This window comes from Narcine bancroftii, chromosome 11 (assembly GCF_036971445.1).
Source record: "Narcine bancroftii isolate sNarBan1 chromosome 11, sNarBan1.hap1, whole genome shotgun sequence".
Classification (NCBI taxonomy): Eukaryota; Metazoa; Chordata; class Chondrichthyes; order Torpediniformes; family Narcinidae; genus Narcine; species Narcine bancroftii.
In genome coordinates, this window is record NC_091479.1 from 73,634,090 (window position 1) to 73,656,675 (window position 22,586).

Below are 22,586 nucleotides of genomic sequence, written 5' to 3' on the forward strand. Positions count from 1 at the left end.
CAGTGTTTTGCAGATTTTCATGTTTATATCTGTAGTTCCTTGTCTGCTTCTCAAATAAATATGGATGCAAAATATCCATTTACTATTTCTCCATTTCTTTTGACTCCATGCATAGATGACCACTTTGATCTTCAAGATTAATTTTGTTTCTTGTTATCCTTTTCCTCTTAATATATCTGTCGAAACCTTGCGATTTTCCTTCACCTTGATTGCCTTCTTATAGCCCCTTGTTCAGTGTTTTCTTGCATTTTTTATACTCCTCAAGTACTTCATTTGTTTCCTGCTGACTATATCTGTGGTGCACCTCCTTCGTCTTAACCGGGCCCTTAACATCTCAAAAACAAATTTCCTTATACCTGTCCATCTGCCTTTTAATTCCAGACAAGAACATACAAACTTTATCCTCTCAAAATGTCACCTTTGCAGGCCTCTCACTTACCTAGCACACCTTTGCCAGAAAAGAACCTGCCCAATTCACACTTACCAGGTCCTTTCTGAGCACATCAAACTTGGCCTTTCTCCAATTTAAAATCTCAACCACAGGACCAGACATCCTTCTTCATAATTACCTTGAAACTAATGGCCTTATGATTACGAATTCTAAAGAGTTCCCCTTCACACACTTTACTCACCTGTGCAATGTGAATATTTTTGATGAGAAAGGAAAATAGGAAAACAGCAGGACACGCAGTCTTGGGGTGCGTGACAAGGCTTGTGAATTACTCACACCCTTGCAACCTTGTGCTAGTCCGCTCTAATTTATATCATACGTTCACTGTTTTTCAGAAAATTAAACCTGAGTGATTTATAGAAGTCATCCCAAATTCAAGGAACGCCAACCCACAGAAGTACAAGATACTAGAAAGCTATGAACTCAGCCCATGTAATCAAAAGCTGGAACAAACATTGGGTGATATACAGTCAGAATCAAAAGATATAAAGATAGATTCTGGATCGTCAATTAGACATGTTTATGTGGGTCAATGAGAAAGGAACCAATTAAAGCTCGCATTATATTTATCATGAAACACAAGTCAACATATATTATTGATTACAATATTGTGAACGGGTTTCTCATGAGAAATTACAAAAAGAAAACCAATGCAATATTACAACTGCTGCAGATGACACAACGTTTACCTTCATATCATTCCTGCTTCCACGTGGTGAGACAGTGGACTTCACAGTCACATTCTTGATTGACAGGAAGTCATTGAAGATGCAGATTGTGATAGGGACTGAATGCTCCATTATGGGACAGGGCAGGTATGACAGGGCAGGTTAGTCATCCATCTGTAAAAAGAAACAAGGTCACCCTGAAGAATTAAGGACAGTTTCAAAAATCTTGAAAAATGGGGGATGCATGGTGTGCAATAATACCAGGAGTCCCAAATTATGCAAGAGGTTACAAGGTCCTCAGTTTGAAGACATGTGGAATTTAAAGACAAGTCAACATTTGAGGAGGAGAAATTGACCAAGGAAGCCAGTTAAAAATAGCATCTGTATCAACTCATGTAATTACACACATTTCTTTTTAGGGGAAAAAACAGTGTGATGTGTTAGGTCAGAAGTCATGATGATGTAACACATATAGGACGTTCCCTGCTATTAAGTAGAATGAACCTCTCCTTTGACACTTTTGAACTGTAATTGTAAATGTAGGCAACACTCCATTGGTGGAACAGAGGAAGACATGGGTCAAAATTATAGCAATGGTCATATTATTATGGGCCCAGAGGACCCTAAAGTCCAGCAGCAATAGAAATTCACCAAGACAAATGGTTACTTAAACAAAAGTTACTTTTAATTTTCTTTAAACATAAAAACAGGATCAAAGTTTAACTTATTACTCTTAACTTAACCTAATTCAGCCTCCTTCTAATTCTAAGTACACGTGTATGTAATATGTGTGTGTAAGATCAGAAAAGTTCTTTGATTCACTATCCAATCTCACTTCTCACTCCTCCATGTTCACCAGTATCAGGCAACTCTTATACTGTGCACAAAATTTAACATTTATGAATTCCACCAGACTTTGGTGCTTGAAAGGTAAATGGTGCACAGGAGAGTTCTTATTGGTTTTCAGAGAGAGATTTGTTTCTCGTTGGACACCCACAACGGACTCCTTCCGATCAGCCACTTCAGTGTCTTGTTGTAGAAACTTCTTCCAGGTGATAACCTCTTTCTTTCAGGTCATCACAGAGTTCCTTTTTGTTTCCCTTATTTCAGGTGAAACATCATTTATCCAGCCATCTCCTCTTGTATTGACCACAAGGACTTTGACCAGGCTGAACTAAGAATTCACAACCTATCTTCAAAATGGGGTTTTTCCACAAGCTTGTCAGCTTGTCCTGTTCCAGTCCCAACTGCTGCTGCTGAACCGTAGAACTGAATTCTCTCTCTCTCACACACAGAGAAAACCATGACCCTTTTAGAACAGCAAATTGCACTCAGACAGACTGCGACACCGGACCCAGTCTTCTGAGTTCATTCACCTGTTGCTTTCCAAAGCAATAATCCATTACTCCACAACATGTCCAATTAACACCTACTTGTAAAGTCTTTATAGGCATTCTTCAAAGATTTTTCAAGCCACTCAAGAGCCTGGACTGTCTGGCTTGAGCAAAGCACTTGCATTTTAAATGAGATCTGTATCTCTGTGTGACCTAACTTAAAAACCCCACACAATTTATCTCCTTTATAGCAAACAATATAAAATATCACATAATCTTTCACAATATCTATTCCATAAGCACGACATGACTGGAAGCCAAGATCACAGATAGCCCCAATGCACATTGCAGATGGCAACAGATACGGGGAATAGAGGAGAAAGATTATTGATCCTCTGTAGCTCTCAAAGTTAAATACACTGTCACATTTTATTTATGTTTGAGGGACAAGTAACACATTACCACTGGACTTCTATCTGATAAAACAAGACTACCTATACAATAAGATTTAAACAGCACCTGAAGCCTGCAAATCTATCAGTAGATAGGTTGATTTAACAAATACTGTGCAAACATTTCAAAAGGATAATGATTCAAATTTCATGACCGGAGATGAGGTTTTGGTTTTCTTTTGAATCTGACTATCTAACATCAAAAAGTCAAACACTGCAAATTTATAAATAGAAATACAGAGATCCAATGGGAAAATCAACGTGCAAGGCTCCATGATACAGATCGGCAAGGACTGGAGGGGCAAGTAAAGGAAATACATGCTAGTTTCACAACTTCTCTGTTACGTATCATCTGAGTTATTAATCATCTGAGCAGAGAGAAAAGGATGAAGAAACATTGTATGTCAAAAACAGTTTCTCATGTTCTTTCTATTGACTTATGGTTTCATACAGGGGTTTCTCCAACTTTTTATGCCTTTCTATACTCAAATTTACCAGTTGGTCAACTTGATGGGGGGGTCACCATCTTGTCATTACTTGCTGGATAGCAAGTCTGAAACATCAAGCAGCAGCACGCGACTGAACCTGATGACCAAGAAATTCTACATCACAGTGCAAGTTCAAGGATACAAGATGAGTGGCGTGTGCGTGAACAAAGTATGCCACAGGTAATTCTATTAGAGATCTATGAATGTATGATGCAATTATGCAAAGGGAGTGGGGAACATACCTCATGATACCTAATTGCTGAGTTTGCTCCAATAATTTACAGATAAGTGAAACATATCTGGTTATTGCAAGACAATGCGTCAACCAAAGGACAAAAGCAAATTCTGGCCCATTAAAGAATCTATCCTTACCAGAAGTAAATCAGAAAATTGTGTAGGCACTGTGGTTGAAGTAAAAACACACAATGCTGGAAAAGCTCAGCAGGTCATGTAACCCTTCCTGAAATGTCCTTTGTTACGTGACCTTCTGAGCTACTCCAGCTTTTTGTATCCTTACGCAGAGAGGTGTCTGCCTGCATCCCAGCATCCTCAAGGCTAGGTAGGTGGAGATGTATGTGTGTGCACATGGAAAGCAGCCACAGTAATCATCATCCCAAGTACTTATCTCTAGGAGCATGATGTTTCATTCACATTGGGATGTGCATCACCAACCCACTACTTGAAAGCAAAGGTGCTCACCAATAGTACCATTTTCTCCCAGAGGAACAATGTCCTTTGGGATTTGCTGCTTCAAATGCTTATACTATGAGAAAAAAAATGATACTTTAAATTGTGTGCTTCTCACATGGTGGTGTAATGTAAACAAAACATGGTTCCTCTGCAATAATCACTCAAAATAGTCCAACATTCATGCAATATATTCCATGTCATGCGAGTAAAAATAATTTGCTCCAAAGAGTGTCAACACTGAGAAACAATTATTTTAAGGTACGCCTTTGCAAAGATGGAGCTGTTGAAGATGTTTAAAATGTTGTCATCTTAATATAGTATTTGTTTTACAAATTAGCAATTTATTAACAATTCATTGTTTTTCAGAACATGGACATCACAGGCAACCTAAGTGTTTAGTACCCATCGTGACTCTGCCTCAAAGCATTGGTGAAGGTACTCGCACAGCAATGTTAGACAGGGAGTTCCAGGATTTGCATCCCAGCAATATTTCCAAGTTGAGATGGTGGGTGGCTAAGGGGAAAACCAGATATTCCCATGCACCTGCTTAGTCGGAGCAGCTGCAGATTTTGAGGTGATATTAGAACATTAGAACAGCTTAAGCAAGTAACTACAGTCATCTTTAATATAGTACCCTGTGCATCAGTGGTGGACGGAATGAAGATTTAGGGTGATTGGTGGAGTATAAATTAACAAGCTGCTTTATCCTGGATCCTATTGAGTTTCCTGAATGCTTTTGGAGCCGCACTCATCCAGATACGTGCCTCGTAGATGACGGAAAGATTTTGGCGTGTGAGGATGTAGGTCATTTGTAGAGCAGCTCAGCTCTAACCTGCTCTTGCAGCAACTGCAATTATGTGGATAACTAATAATAATAAATCCCCAAGATACACATAGTGAGAACATTATTTAATGGCATGATCACCAACAAGAGTGGTTGGTTAGATTCATGTGCTGGAAATGTTCATTACCAAGAACTTTTATGGTACAAATGTTACTCATCAGCCCCTGACTAAACATTGTCTAGGTCTACTGCATACTGGGAAGCCCTGCTTCATCTGCTAAAGAGTTGCAAATGGAATTGAACATACAATGCAGTCATCAACAGTAATCACCATTCCAACATTATGATGAATAGAAGTTCATAGATGAAGCAGCACAAAATGGATCTGCCTTGGACAGGACCTTGAGGAACCTTGCATTGAGAAGCTCCTGTGGTTGGAATGATTGACCTCCAACAACCACAACCACTTTAATGTAAGATACGGCTCCAACCCATGGTGCATTTTCTCCTTGATGCCTCGACTTCAATTTTACCACAGCTCCTACTCAAATACTGCCTTGATATCAAAGGTAGTTTCTTCCACTTCACTGCCTGGAGGAGCTCAACTAAGGCAAGAGATCCACAGGAGAAACTGATTACAGCAACTATTTGAGCATCTCATTCAGAATAATGAACCAAATTGTCCAATGAGAAGAATTTATAGTCAAAGAACTTACCTTTTTCTTTGAAGCTAAAGGTTAATTATTAAATGGGTTCATTAGAAATGCACTCATTGGCCAGTTTTGACCAACAAGAAGCTTGCGATGAAAATCTGATGAAGGGTGTCAACCTGAAGCATTGATTCTGTTTCTCTCCTCACAGGTGTGGCCTGACCTGCTGAGTGTTTAGAACATACCCCGTTCTTGTTGAACTATCTGAATAATGTTGTGCTGTATCGTCAAGGAATGGGAATCAATACAAATGTCAAAATGATCAAGATTGGTAAAGGCCACACTCGACGAATTACGTTTTGTCATTAATTCTGCACAAATTAATTAGCTTCAACAGTGAGCCATGCAGTTCATAGAAACACATTAGTTCCTGTTCCTAATAATGCCTGGAAGCAGAGAATCACATTCTTTCAAGATCTTTCCATGGGATTGATGTGACCAAAGCTGCACAAACATGAATGAATACTCAGTTGACTGAATGGTTCAGAAATAGGTATGCTTCAAAACCTTTCTCTGCATCCATTCATGCATATTTAGAAGATGGATTGATGGTTTTTGGTCACATCAAACACAATAGTTTCTTAAGCTCTTTGAGTCTGTCTACCACTTCATCTCAACATGGCTAATGTGCCCACATTGGCATCAAATTCTTTCTTCCACTTAACCAACAGAACCACCTTAATCTTGGTTTGATAATGAGGTGATTACCAAGGACACAAGCACAATGTTCATATATGCCCAATGTTCTTATTTGGTGCAGCCAATCAGGTACATTGTGAAAAAAATCTCCAACAGTATGCATTAAATTACATATGGAAAGATAATAAATACCAAAAATAATATTCACAATTACAGCTGTGCAAGAAAAAGTGTTTTTTTGATATATGTATATACATACTGCATATATATTTTCAATCTTCTTCAGCATGATGCTGAACCAAGCCATGAAAGACCCCAACAATGAAGACGCTGTTTACATCCGGTACCGCACGGATGGCAGTCTCTTCAATCTGAGGCGCCTGCAAGCTCACACCAAGACACAAGAGAAACTTGTCCGTGAACTACTCTTTGCAGACGATGCCGCTTTAGTTGCCCATTCAGAGCCAGCTCTTCAGCGCTTGACGTCCTGCTTTGCGGAAACTGCCAAAATGTTTGGCCTGGAAGTCAGCCTGAAGAAAACTGAGCTCCTCCATCAGCCAGCTCCCCACCATGACTACCAGCCCCCCCACATCTCCATCGGGCACACAAAACTCAAAACGGTCAACCAGTTTACCTATCTCGGCTGCACCATTTCATCAGATGCAAGGATCGACAATGAGATAGACAACAGACTTGCCAAGGCAAATAGCGCCTTTGGAAGACTACACAAAAGAGTCTGGGAAAACAACCAACTGAAAAACCTCACAAAGATAAGCGTATACAGAGCCGTTGTCATACCCACACTCCTGTTCGGCTCCGAATCATGGGTCCTCTACCGGCATCACCTACGGCTCCTAGAACGCTTCCACCAGCGTTGTCTCCGCTCCATCCTCAACATCCATTGGAGCGCTTTCATCCCTAACGTCGAAGTACTCGAGATGGCAGAGGTCGACAGCATCGAGTCCACGCTGCTGAAGATCCAGCTGCGCTGGGTGGGTCACGTCTCCAGAGTGGAGGACCATCGCCTTCCCAAGATCGTGTTATATGGCGAGCTCTCCACTGGCCACCGTGACAGAGGTGCACCAAAGAAAAGGTACAAGGACTGCCTAAAGAAATCTCTTGGTGCCTGCCACATTGACCACCGCCAGTGGGCTGATATCGCCTCAAACCGTGCATCTTGGCGCCTCACAGTTTGGCGGGCAGCAACCTCCTTTGAAGAAGACCGCAGAGCCCACCTCACTGACAAAAGGCAAAGGAGGAAAAACCCAACACCCAAACCCAACCAACCAATTTTCCCCTGCAGCCGCTGCAACCGTGTCTGCCTGTCCCGCATCGGACTTGTCAGCCACAAACGAGCCTGCAGCTGATGTGGACTTTTACCCCCTCCATAAATCTTCGTCCGTGAAGCCAAGCCAAAAAAATGTATCATTTGACTTTGTGTATTATGTCTGTATGTGTGTGCGTGTCTGCACCAAGGACCAGAGGACGTTGCCTCGTCAGGTTGTCATTGTGCAATCAGATGATAATGAACTTGCTTTATCACCTTTGATTTGTTATGAAAGTAGAAATGTTGACTAATTAGGTAATTTACCACTCTGATAGAATTCCGTCTATCTTTTTTTTTGGCCGAACATCTTCCATATTGGTAGTGGGTTTAGATTTTCCTATTTTTTAAATAATAAAATAATATAATATCAATTCAATATATTCTGTTTGATGAAATGATATGATTGAATGTAATGTATCCTTTTGAATTTTAACATGTATCCATATGTTCTCTAATTTTGGATGTGAAATTTCAATGTTAATAAAATATTGAAAAAGAAAGAACTTGCTGTCGGAATAGCTTATAATGAGGGCAATAAGGGGAGGTTATAGAGCCCATTTTCAATTTAACTAGATGCAAGTCTTTGGGGAAAGGCCCAATGAAAATTTCCACTATTGTTATTGGGCAAACACATTTCTCACAATTATCTCCAAAATGATTCATCCCCAAATTTTAAACCTTCCATCTGGACCCACCCAATCATACAAGTACCTTCTCTATACCAAATCCATTGTTCATATTCAGCACCTCAGATTGATTACCTCCAAGTTTCCTATTCAAAGGTCTACATCCCCAATCTTTTGTAATCACTGTGCATTGGATGGATGGCAAGAGACCAGGTCCAAGCCTCATTGAGGTAGATTTTGCTGGACAGTGATTCTGGAACTACTACATTTTCATGAACTGGATGCAGAGGGCTGATTTAACTGGCCCTCCTGAAGTTAACTAGCAAAGCCCAGAAAATGCCCAAGACTGTTGGTGCAGCTACAGGTTATGCAAAAGCTACCAATGAATTCAAGTAGAAATTAAATATAATTTTTAAAATTCCAAATGAAAACACACAAAAAATCCAAAGCAAAAATCATTATAATAAGGTACATTTCGATTTGCCCCATTTCCTCGGACTTCAGATCCTGCACTTGTTTCATGCACCAAGTGATGGCTCCTGTGTGATGCTGGGTAGTCCCCAAAAGGCTATTGTCACTCGTGGGCTCCTCGTGCATTTGGTGCCACTCGCCATCATGTGGGCCAATAATTTGGCCATAAACTCCGTTAACCTTTCGGCGGGGGGCACACAAGTTCAGGAGGGGGTCCTACAAATTTTTATCTACTGAAAAGAATTTAGCACTTAATCACTTCATTTCTTCCTTTGCATGTTTAATGGCGACTTTGAGATGAACTGACAGTGAAATCTCAGCCAAGTCTCTAAAAAATAAACTGCATCAGTTTGCATCCATTTAAAGAAAAACAGCCTCTGAGAGATAAATAGCTGAATGCATTCAGATCAACAATAACCACAGCCTCAATAAACGAGTTCTCAATATAAATGCAAGCACCATGATTCTAATACCTTTCACACAGCAGTTACTCTCAGTGTGAAACACTGTGTCTGTCACAGAACAGAGGTTTTTTTTTAAACCACTAATATTCTGAATCTGTGCATAATATGCAGATGCAATTATCTGCTTCTATAGCACAAAACATTTGGTTTGTTGCCTGAAATTTACTGGAGAAATGCCATTCTTTCTGAACAGCATCACAGAAGTAAATTCAGACCAGTGGGTTCAGATTGTGAAAATCTAATTAACATTGCAGAGCTGCAGGTGGGAAGTTTGTGCAGGGGATGGAAATAAAGGTTCACTTTATTTCATTGTTTACATTGCAATTTGTGAATCAATTCTCAGCGAGACTCAGCAGTTGAGAAAATGATCCCTGTTGGTAATAATCAGCTTCATAGAATTTATTTTAAAGCAAGTATATAGATAGTCTGCAGTTAATATTTGATTACAAAATAATTTTAAAACATAAAGAACCTTTTCTGAAGTGATTTTGATAAATTCATAATAATTTACAAAATTTTCAGTATCTTTCTGCTAATATTTTTCATCGTGTGACTATTTTCCCCTTTCTTCATGTGTCATTCAACAACCTGGCGTATCTTAAGTAAAAACACAATACTGGAGACATTCAGCAGGTCAAACCATGTACTTTATGTAACTTTCATCAAGGTTTGAATAAAATATATAAAGAACACAGTTTAACCTGCTGAGTTCCTCCACCATTGTGTTTTTACTTCAATCACAGTGTCTGCGGACTTTCATGTTTTACTTATGTCTTTGAATATACATTCAGCCCGCTCACCCTTTTCAATTGCCTTTATTTGTCAGTTTGTACTGTTTGGAGCATTTTGAAAGAATTCTTCCCAATTCTCTTTCTCATCCATAGAATCTGCCTGGGAACACCCATATTTATGGCATCATTTCTTTGTGAGATTAAGACATGGATTTAAATTTTGTTTGTGGCCCAGACTGCGTGTTATCTACTTAGCAGGCACCACTCAGAGAGCAGTGGACACATTTACTTCAAGCTTTTGTAAGACTACAACATAATTTCCAGCTATACAATCAGTGCACTTACCTGCACAAAAAAAACTGAATCCAATGAACTTAAGCCAGGACCAATATGACATGTGGTGAAATGGAACTAGTATAGGTTATTGCCACCTACTGGCTGGAAACAAAACATAATGCAATCTAAAGAGGAAGTATTTCTTTGACCTGGAAGTGGTAAAGAATATGTACTTATAAAAAAAGGTATAGTTGGAAAATAAGCCACATTTTGTTTGGAGCAGTATTATCCCGATAGAGCAATGATGACTGCAGTTTAAAAATAATTGATCTACTGTAAGTTGCTCTGGGATAATAAGAAATGAAATGGAAATGTTGGGAGTTTCTCTCTGGTGTACCAAAGAGTTCCATAAAGGAACTTTTCCAAGAATGGATTTTAATTCAACAATTTGATTTGTTGTTGCCCAATGGAATGAAGAGGGTGCAGAATATCACCACTCTAAAGGGAATACTAATGTAGCTTGCGCATATATAAAAGTACATTTTTAAAAATATCTATTGAGTTTAATTTTAAAAAAACATGTATATTGGTCCAATATATGGGATGAAATTTATGAAAAAATGATCATTTGTACTTCTCAAATAATACCTTACACATACATGGTATAAATTGTGTATACCCTTCCTAATCAAACTTATTTTCAAACACTTCAAAGGATAAAAAAAAGAAGAAAAAACAGAGAAAAAAAACCCTATTAATCAAACCCCTCCTTCAAAACAAGGTAAACTTGCATATCTAATATATATAGGAAATGAAAGACGACATTTGGAAACCAGACAATGCCGCTTGAAACATCCAAACACCCTAATCATTTAAATTATGGTAATACCCATGAATGGGCCCCACGTCTTATTAAAAATTCACCTTTACATCTTTAACATTATATCTGATTTTTTTTTCTAAACGTAGGAAGGACATGACCTCCTGTAACCATTGAGTATGAGTAGGTGGAGTGCTGTCTTTCCATTTCATAAAGATTACCCGTCAAGCTATCAATGAGGTAAAAGCTAAAATTCGCTTCTGAGATGAAGTCAATAATATTTCTTCTTTTTGAGAAAAAAAAACAATTAAGGGGCACAGTTCTTATTTGACCTTAAAAATGGTTGATAAAGTTTGAAAGTAATTTTTCCAAAATATACGTATCAATGAAGCCTCATGAAATTTACACTTATCACATAATAAATCAATAGCAGAATAAAAGCAAGATAGTTTAACTTTTGAAAATGTACTCTATGCACCTCTTTGAATTGCAACAAACAATGACATGCACAAATTGAGGATTCATTAATCAAATTTAGAACAATATCCCAGTCCTCATCAGGAAGTGACAAATCCAAGTCATGCTCTCAATCACTCTTGATCTTAACTACGAAATTGTTCTCAAGTCCATCAAATCACTATAAATAATCGATATTGAGTCTCCATGAGAAAATTGGAAGTCAAAAAGTGAATCAAAAATCTTTGTTTCAGAGATCCATGGAAAATCAGAGAACCAAATGTCTGACTTGTAGATATCGGAAACAAAAAAGACTATAGGGTAATTTAAATGTTCCCCTCAATTGTTCAAAAGAAGCAAAATTAACTCAAATAAAAATATCTTCAAAATTATTGATCTCCAGTCTACACCACTCCTTAAAACCTGCATCTGACCAAAAAAAAAGATAGGGCTAGCTAGGGAAAAACTGTTAATTCCAAAAAAAAATTCTAAATTGGGCCCATATTCTCAACCCAGTCTCATTATCAGATTAATTGGGAATTTAGAAAAAGAAAAGGGTAAGAGTGCCAACATAGCTTTTTTTAGAAAAATTAAATTCCATTTTTACCCAAGAAGGGCAGTCAACTAATTTATCAGATTTAAATAAAAGAAGCAAATTATGTACATTGACCACCCAATATTAGAATCTGAAATTTGGAAGTGACAGTCCTCCACTCTTTTTTCTTTTTTGGAGATGCACATTGTTTAAACGAGCTTATTTACCTTGCCATATATATGAATAAATAAATAAATCCAGCGAATCAAAAGAAGATTTAGGGATAAAAGTTAGTATAGACTGGAAAAGATATAAAAATTTTGGTAATATATTCATTCTGATTGAATTAATATGCCCAATCGCAAGGGTGACCATCCTGATAATAGAACTTTTATCTAATTAAAAGCACACTTCTTATCAATACACATTTTTCATTTCTTGAAACTTGTTTAGTAAAATATTAATTCTTAGAGCATAAACACTGTTTATCATGGCACAGTCAAACTTGCTCAATATTTCTAACATCTCTTTTTGTTTCAGATTTTGAGCAACTGTAGTTTTTTAAAAAATTTTCAGGGAAGTATTTATTTCAGCTTATAGTTGAGAAGATTTTATTTTAAATTGCCAGAAATTCACATTTCCTGGTTGCAGCTACTTGCAGTAATTTTACACATGTTGCATTTTTGCAGCCTGGAATCACGGGAACAGGTCAAGACTCTACTCGACTGCCAAGGAATTGAAGAATACACAGAGAGAAGGAAGTGCATCTCTTTAGTATTTATGGCCTCACACATACTCCTGGCCCATGACTATTGCTGAGGGTGGAATCATGGGCGGCAGGTGACCCCAAGCCACTTCATGCTGGAGAGATCTCCACATCTATACAAAGATTAAATAAATCATGTGAGATCTGGCACTGCATGAAAACAAGTGTGTTAATTTGATGTAATCTTACAGATGCATACTCTAACCTGTTAACTAAAAAAATGCCTTCTTTCTTTTGAAATGTATTGCTTCTTTACAGTATCTTTTGACATTAAAAATTATGTTTGTAGCTCTGCTCTGCAGAAGCTAAACTAAAATCAGATCACATACTGATACAGTTTGGTTGTGCTCAGTATTTCACTCTATTGATTAGATGATTTAACATTCCATTGCCGTTGCTGGCTGCTGCCCTGTGTGAGCAAGATAAGTGAGGCTGTGATTTCTTTATCTTTCCTTAATGCACAACCTTGTGCATTAATTTTCATCTGCCGTTGGTCTTCCCATTCACAGGGCTGACTAAATGACTGCCCCTTCCACTTCAATTTTTCTGGACTTACAACAAATTTGAACGGAATTGGAACCAATGTGCTGGAGAAATTCAGCCGGTCATGCAGCATCCATAGGAAAGAAAAGGTAACCTACATGCTCAGGTATAAGCAAAAACAGGCAGGTGTGGGGAAGGGGGAGGAGCTAACAGGCTAACAGGTGGGAAGCACAAAGAGAACAGTTAAGATGGGGTGAAGGCTGATAGGAGAAGGAAGGGAGGGGTGGGTTGCAGGAGGAATGGTCACAGAGGGATTAAAGAACAAAAGGGCACATTTGGAGAGGGGTTGACAGAAATTGGAGACATCATTGTTAATGCCATCTGCCAGAATATAAGGTGTTGTTCCTCCAATTTGTAGGTGGCCTTGATTTGGCCATGTACAGACATATCTGTATGGCACTGGTGTGTGGAATTGAAATTGTTGACCACTGGGACGTCCATGCTGTGGCAGCGGACGGAGCAAAGTTGCTCAATGAAACTCTCTCCCAGCCACTCTCCCTGGTGTAGGGGAGGACACCTCAACAAAAATCCAACAAAATTGGAACATTGTGTTTCAGATCCAAGATCAAGTCATTTATGTAAATTAGAAACATAACAAGTCCTTCCTTTTCTGAACATAATTTAAACAGTATTTGTTTATTTTCTCTTCTGCCGCCTCTCTCTGATACATTGCCAAGGCTAACACTAAGTCCCCAAATCTTAATAACACACTCAATAACCTTCTGGCTAACATTTTTCTCTCCATTAGAGCCAAAGGTCAAAGTTGGCCAGGGCTCTCCTTTTCTTTAGATGGCGTCATGGATTCTCCACAATCTTATGAATGTCTTATCTGAAAAGCAGCTCAACAGTAATCCTACATTCTGCATTGTTCAAGACTTATTGAGCTTTGAGCTCTGAACTTTACAGCCAGAGTGAATCTCAGGTACATTATATACAATGCACTTAATCCATCTCAGATATGACCAAGCCAGAAATGTTATATGCATTTAATTACCAAATACTGACGCTATGAATTTATGAAAGATGACCCTTTATCCACCGACTAAAAATCTATGCATTTTTTTTCTGAATAAAGAACTTATCAAAGGCTTTTCTACATGCAGCTCTCACATGTTATTCTCAACTTGCAGGAGCAAATCATTCTCAATCCTAGCCATCAATCAGAAACCCAAGCAATATCTGGCACATATTTCTTCCAGGCTTATTGCTTAGTGCACAGACATAAATCACAATCTCAAGCTGCATTAAATATTTAATAGAATTTTTATGTATGAGAATAATAGTTTTGGGAATTTGGGAGGGGTGGGAGTAATGGAGGGAGAGAAGGGTTTGGGTCACATACCACAAGGGATGCTGAGTGCATTTTGGCATCCATCAAAAAGACAGGAGTGTGTGGACCAACTCGAGACTCAGTCATCAGCTCAACATTATTGTGTGTTTTTTTAATAAATTGAAAGGACAAATGAGCTTTTATCAGCCATCTCATATTGAACCTGTCTTGCAATGACTAGCATTTTAATAGTATCGACTGATTCAATATGGCTAAGTGAACTCCAAGGGCATTGCAATCTAATGAAGCTGATATCCAATTTAACATATGACTTAAATTTCCCAAGGAATTGAGTTTATTTTCTCATTGTTTTATCTTTATTTCATGTATTTCTCATATTTAACACAGAATAAAATGATTAATGTGTGCATAACATTTATGATTTTGATGTGCTTTTACATTTTTTAAAAGTTTCATTAGAATTTATTTTGTCAGATAAGTTACTGTTAGAGCAGGAGTAAAGAAAAAATAATGAATGTGATCCCTCACCAAAGTATTTCATGTTACCAGCAGTTATGTTTTTTTTGATGCATGATTCAAAACATGGATTACTTTATATAAATTGTTACGGAGTCCAGGGGACCCCACAAACCAGCAGCTATAGACATGCACCACAACACAGGGTTACTTAAACAAAAGTTGTTTTTAATTATATTTGAACAAGAAAACAGACCTCTAAATACTCTGTCACAAAATGAAGACATTAATTTGTCAATATTTGCCAGATATCATAAAAAACTACAATGAGAAGCTCGGATCGAAACAACAAAAGAACGCCGAAGAGCCCCCGTAGGCCTGCACTCTATTCAATATAATCATGGCTGATCTTCCCCTGGCCCCATTTCCTTTGCTATGCCAGTGACCCCGAGCCCTCAATTCATCAGTTATTAAGATTATCTAACATAAATGTAAAGATTTTAACATGGCAAAATAATTTTTAAAATCTTGGCATTCAAGTTATGACTTTCTATGTTCTGCAAAAGCATTTCACTGGACAACAACAATTTTGCTTCCAGAACACTTCTGGGTGTATTTTATGGATTTTGGGCTATTGATCCCAAAAATCATTCGAAAATTTTCCTCTCACGTACTGTGCTTTGGATATAACCTATTTTTATGACTTCCTGTCATATTTTAAGTCTACTTCAAGTATACAAAACCATGAAGTACAACATGCCATTGAAAATTCAATTTCTGCATTTGCACTTGGACTTTTTCCCTGCTGATCTGGGTGCTGTCAGTGACAAGCACAGTGATTGGTTTCACCAGGGCAAGGGAAGCAAGGTTGGCATAGTGGTTAGCACATCGCCTTTACAGAGCCAGCGACTGGAACCGGACCAGGTTTCGATCCTGCACTGTCTGTAAAGAGTTCGTAGATTCTCCCTGTGTCTGCGTGGGTTTTCTCTGGGGACTCCAGTTTCCTCTCACCATTTAAAACGTACTAGGGATTTAGGTTCATTGGGAGTAAATTGGACAGCACAAGATTCGTGGTCCAAAATAACCTATTACCGTGCTATATGTCTAAATAAATAAATAAATTGTAGCCATAGCTGACTATCATTGGACACTGACACATGAGTCATCAGGTACTAAGTACAGCAGCAAAACATTTTTAGATTAGTTCAACTAATGCAATGTGTCAACATCATAATGTGATTAAACATGCTAAATTCCATAAAAGTTCATTTAATGTTTCTCCAACTTCCTACGTGATACAGCAAATCTGAAATTACCTTCGTGTTCAGCTTGAAGTTGTTTATCATATTCTTTATTTTTATTTCAGGAAGCAAAACTTTTGAAAACATTTCTTGACCATTGTTATCAAATGTTAGGTGTGAACTTAGATTCCAGCTTGCTACTAAGATTACAGGTAAAAATAACCAGGAGCACAGATTTACCCCAATAGTGCTCTGCCTCTATATTCTCTGGCATAATTTTCTGAATAGTATAGTTCCAGACACAACTTCACTTTGACTTTTTCTATGTCTATGGTTCATTGATTATTCAGGAATCTGATGGCAGTGGGGAAGAAGCTGTCCTTGCGCTGCTGAGTGCTCGTCTTTAGGCTTCTGTACCTTTCTCCCGATGGTAGCAGAGTGAAGAGGGCATGGGCCGGGTGGTGGGCGTCTTTGAGGATAGAGGCTGCTTTCTTAAGACCTCGCCTCTCAAGGGAGTGGTGCCCGTAATGTCGCATATCTCTGGAGTTTTTTTCTTGTCCTGAGCATTGGCACCTCCATATCAGACAGTGATGCAGTGATGCAACCAGCCAGAATACTCTCCATGGGTAGAGAGGTCATCATCCCTGCCCGATCACCTTGGGCTAATGGACCCTGGCCTTTATCAGGGTCTATTCATCAAAAGTATTCACTTGTCCGTGAACTACTCTTTGCAGATGATGCCGCTTTAGTTGCCCATTCAGAGCCAGCTCTTCAGCGCTTGACGTCCTGCTTTGCGGAAACTGCCAAAATGTTTGGCCTGGAAGTCAGCCTGAAGAAAACTGAGGTCCTCCATCAGCCAGCTCCCCACCATGACTACCAGCCCCCCCACATCTCCATCTGGCACACAAAACTCAAAACGGTCAACCAGTTTACCTATCTCGGCTGCACCATTTCATCAGATGCAAGGATCGACAATGAGATAGACAACAGACTCGCCAAGGCAAATAGCGCCTTTGGAAGACTACACAAAAGAGTCTGGAAAAACAACCAACTGAAAAACCTCACAAAGATAAGCGTATACAGAGCCGTTGTCATACCCACACTCCTGTTCGGCTCCGAATCATGGGTCCTCTACCGGCACCACCTACGGCTCCTAGAACGCTTCCACCAGCGTTGTCTCCGCTCCATCCTCAACATCCATTGGAGCGCTCACACCCCTAACGTCGAGGTACTCGAGATGGCAGAGGTCGACAGCATCGAGTCCACGCTGCTGAAGATCCAGCTGCGCTGGATGGGTCACGTCTCCAGAATGGAGGACCATCGCCTTCCCAAGATCGTATTATATGGCGAGCTCTCCACTGGCCACCGTGACAGAGGTGCACCAAAGAAAAGGTACAAGGACTGCCTAAAGAAATCTCTTGGTGCCTGCCACATTGACCACCGCCAGTGGGCTGATAACGCCTCAAACCGTGCATCTTGGCGCCTCACAGTTTGGCGGGCAGCAGCCTCCTTTGAAGAAGACCGCAGAGCCTACCTCACTGACAAAAGGCAAAGGAGGAAAAACCCAACACCCAACCCCAACCAACCAATTTTCCCTTGCAACCGCTGCAATCGTGTCTGCCTGTCCCGCATCGGACTGGTCAGCCACAAACGAGCCTGCAGCTGACGTGGACTTTTTACCCCCTCCATAAATCTTCGTCCGCGAAGCCAAGCCAAAGAAAGAATTTATTTAGTTAAGGCTTTAGTTACCATCATGATGGTACTAATTGTTATCTATTATCTTCACTTACTATATTCGTCACCTAGGAGGGCATTCTGCTCTCTCTTATCTCAGGTAGAAATTAGTTTTTGAAACTCAATAAAATAATATGCAGGTTTATCCCGCAGGCTATGTCTGGCCACTTCAAGTTATCATCTCTTAATTCAGCACTTTTTTTTCCCTCTGGCTATAGTCAGAATAAAAATGTCCAGGATGACAGTCAATGTCCAAGATGCAGCTAGAATACCCTTACAATGTGAGTGGGCTCTGAGTCCATTACATTTCCAGCTTTACTCTCACAATATAAGGGGGCTACTTGAAGAGCTGCAAAGCCCAATCAACATTTGGCTCCTCATGTCCATCAAAAGTGAACATGAATAGAACAAGAGCAAAGCTGCCAGAAACCATACTGAAGGGGACAATCAGCAGCTTTTGCTGTTTGAATCGCTCAGGATGTCGCTTATAAAGCACACAAGGTCCAGCTTACCTCAGGATGTCACCTATAAAGCACACCAGAGCAAGATCCAGCTTACCTCAGGATGTTGCCTATAAAGCACACCAGAGCAAGATCCAGCTTACCTCTTTGCTCTAGCTTCAGGAAACTGGTAACCTTGCGGGCTCTGACCCTCTGAAGCTTGGAGGGTTGATCTGAGGAGTAAGTGGAAGGGGAGGGTGAGGGAAAAGTAAGGAGGTGACTCTAGAGATCTTATACCAGCTGCGCCATCAATCGTAAGCTATTCAGCTTTCAGTGAAGATGCTGAGTGGAATTGCTGTACCTCAGTGAAAGAGGTACAGGAGCTTGAATACGCACACCCAACATTACAAAAACAGCATCTTCTTCTCTACTATCAGATTTCCAAACAGACAATGAATCTATTGCCACTCCCTCATTTTTTTCTCTTTTTGCATGAATTATTTGTTTTTAAATATTGTATTTACGGAACTGCAATTTATAGCAATTTTACACATGTAATGCACAATACTGTTGCCGCAAAACAACGAATCTCATGATACGTTCATGACAATAAACCTGATTTTGATTCTGAAAGAGGTAGTCCCCGTGCCAGCTGGTACCAGTATCTGGACAAACTTCAGGTTCAGGCTAACCAGTGACAATACAAGTCCAAAACAATTGCCATTTGCATCGAGAAGGAGGTTTATTATTCCACATGTGCATTCAGCGCTATATAAAAGCCAATTACCTCACCATCAACATCCCGGCAGTGGTCAACTACACTCAAACCCTTGGCTCTAGCTGTACATCCCCTGAACCCTCAACTCATGTTCTGAGTGAGCTACACAGATGATTTCTGAACAATCAGATGTGAAATTATCAGAACTTTATAGTTCGTCAATCAACCATTGATTTCCCAACAGGTATCTTTCAGTAAAATTTGTTTATTTCCTTTGCAATCTTTACTGACAAAATCTAGGCATCCCAGACACAGATCGCTATCCCAATGTGCCTGTTTCTAACTCATTTTAAAATGCTTTTCATATTTGTGAAGATTGCCTGCAGGAAACAAGAAGGGATAGCTTACGACAACAGGGAATGTTTATATGTGGTTAATTTGTAGTTGAGCTCACTCTTCCTTGTATTATTTATTGGCCGATCCTTAGCATCCAAGATTTCGAAGAAAACTGAGCAAGGCCTCAACCTTAAAATAGCGGGCTTCCATGCTACTTAACAACTGCAAGAAGTCTTAATATGCTAAAGGTATAAATGGAGCAAAATGTGAAATTTGAGATTAAAATAACCTTGCTGATCTCATTCATTGCACGAGACATTATCAGTAAGAGTGACAAAGCACTAACATTTCAGGCATATCAGTCCTGTTTCATTTACTGGGTATTAGACAGCCTAGACCTCAGACTTATACTGCAATCCCAAAGGATTCAGTTTACATTCTGCATTGAATATGATTCTTATATGAAAACTTCAGTTAATCGCATTCATACTGATTGCTGGTTGATTTATCTGGCTTTGGCTGTAAGTTGCCTGTATCTCACACATCTTTCCTAATAAGAAACATACGTCCTTGTTTGTAGGAATGCATACGATTGCAATAAGAGCATGGACAGGGATAAAAGCATTTCCCTGCAGACAAGGATCGACCTAGAGCAACGTGCGGGGATTCATACAACACTCAAAACAGTCAAATTACAGACCAGTCCTGATGCAGGGTCTCAACCCAAATTATTAGCAATTCCATAAGGCCTCTTCCCCTCTCCAGTGAGTTCCTCCAGCAGTTTGTTTTGTTTTTGATTTAAACTGCTGTGATGGTCATCCTCAGTGGTGTTGGCTGGCACTTTGCTGCTCTGCCAGAAATACATTGGATCATTGATTAAAAACAGAGGTAATGTTGCCATTGAATGGATATTTAGAACTAAAACACTCTTGCGTCTAGCCACATGTTTATTTAGAATGTTTCTATCTTATAAGCACATATATTTTCCATGATTATTTATCTTTTATTATCAAATCTGCTGGGTAAAAAGTAGATCCAGTGATTTCTTGACTCCAATCCCATTAAATGAACAGACTTGAAGGGATAAAAAATTTAGTCCTCTTCCTTTTCCTTATGGTTTGACAGAATATTAAGTGACTCACGCCAAGTTTGGCGGTCAATTTAGAAGGGAACTATCATCATTCATTTGTTCCCAGATCAGGAAGATCCGAACTGTTGTGAGCCCACTGGAAGAAGCCAGCATGTGATGAGTGTCAGGTGCCACCATCTCTTTCATTCTACTCTGTCAGTTAACTGCTCATGGAATCAAAAAAGCAGAGCTTGCCCATGAAGGGATTTTCCTCCCTGACCCTGGGTTTATTTAATTGGACCAGGGGATTAAGAGGCGAAAGGTGAGTGAAGTTTTCAATGATCTCCTCCATCCTGGATTTCCAGTAGTCGTGAGTTCCCATGTGAAAACATTTCATGAAGCAAAGGCTCCTTGGTCCATTAGGTCACTTCTTTCCAAGGACAATGTATTTTCCACTCTATCAAGAATGCAGAGAGTCGATTTAATGTTTGGAGACTGAGTGAAACAATTGATATCAGAGACAAACAAGGAAGACTATGAATGGTGGAAAACTGAAGCAACACACACAATGCTGGAGAAACTCAACAGGTCAGGCGGACTCCAAGGAAGGCAATAGATTGTCAATATTTCGGGCTGTGAGATATCAGAGCATTTCCATTGACTTTGGTTAAGTGGATCATAGCCCATTTCATGCCTTAGTGAAAAGCTTAGTTACTCCCAAATATCTCTGTTTAATTTGGCACAAATTACTTCCCTCCTTAGCAACACAAAATTATATTAAGCCAATTATCTTTTGTCCTCCACCTCTCCTAATATCTCAACATTTTTAATGTCCATATAAAGAATTATTTCACAAAATATTCAATTAAATTACCCCTTGTCTGTTCTTTGCCACATAAAACCTCCATTGACCTGATTTTCAAAGGATTCCAGAAGTGTGCTCGTTGGCACAAAATTAACCACTTTTTTTGATGTGTTCACCACTCTGTGAAAGGAGGGGGAAAAAACAAAGAGCAGCTCTTGTATAAATGCTGCATTAACTTGAGATTATATTATATTAGCATTGTGTTATATTCCATTGGTTTCATCAACATTCAGTTTTAGAATTAGGATTGGCTCTGAACCTGACTCAATTCAGCTGCACTCAGTATTATCGAACAAGTTTAATGAAAAGGTGTCTCTTTCAAGAAGCAAAAAGAATAAAGTGAAGAGCTGTCAGACACATCACACATTTAATCTCCCAAAAAGTATTATATTTAAATGTACAGAAACTGCTGACTTTCACAATGTTTTCAGCTGAATGGAAGCCCGACCACCATTGAATAATAAAACCCTGGCAAAGGGAGCCTTTGTGAAGTATTAGCTTCTCTCTCACATATTCTGTCTGGCCGGTTGAGAGCTCTCCATTGTAGCCCTGCACAACAGTTCCTTTGGCAATGACACATTTCAACGCTAAAGACAGCCTAACTTCAATAGGGGTTACTGATGGGGGGGAGGGGGGAGGAAGATGGAGGGAAAGGAACATATTCGATGGATCATGGCAGGGACAATCTAATCCTCTTTACTGGTGCATCTGCTTTGACAGGTTTTCTCCACAAATCAGAAGGCAGCTCATTAATTAAAGCCCCTTTCTTCCATTTTGATTTAGCCTGTGAAATGTGACCAGAGTTTACAAAAAAAAAACCATTTCAGTGAACTCCAGACGCAGCTACTAGCCAGCTGTCTCCATGCTATCGTTTGTTACTGGATTTCCGCTTACTATTCTCTTCTCCGAGGGAAGCTTTCGTCATTGGCAAAGCTACAATACATGTGTGAAGTCTAAGGAAACAAAGTGCCCCAAGCTTGATCAGGAGAGAAGTAACAAACTCATCTTTGTTCATTTGTTTCTTTTCAGAAAACTAGGCCAATTTCTTTGTAGGTAGGGCCTGCATCCAACGCAACACAAAAAAAACCCCAATGTTCCTGCGACCCATGAGGAATACTCCACACAACCAAAGTACGTTAGGTTAAGCTGATGACCTCACAATTCACAAATAGCTCAAATAAAATGTCAAAGAATTTTGAAGATTT

The 22,586-nt window shown here is 39.4% G+C and overlaps 1 long non-coding RNA gene across 1 annotated transcript in view; it reads right to left on the minus strand.

Annotated features, from left to right (window-relative positions):
• Positions 1–846: 846 nt before the first annotated feature.
• The window catches only part of LOC138745905 (uncharacterized), an 87,362-nt gene continuing 65,622 nt past the window's right edge, over positions 847–22,586 (minus strand). Inside the window, exon 5 of the long non-coding RNA XR_011346576.1 lies at positions 847–1,293. This is a non-coding gene — a long non-coding RNA (uncharacterized lncRNA). The remainder of the gene's footprint in view (positions 1,294–22,586) is intronic.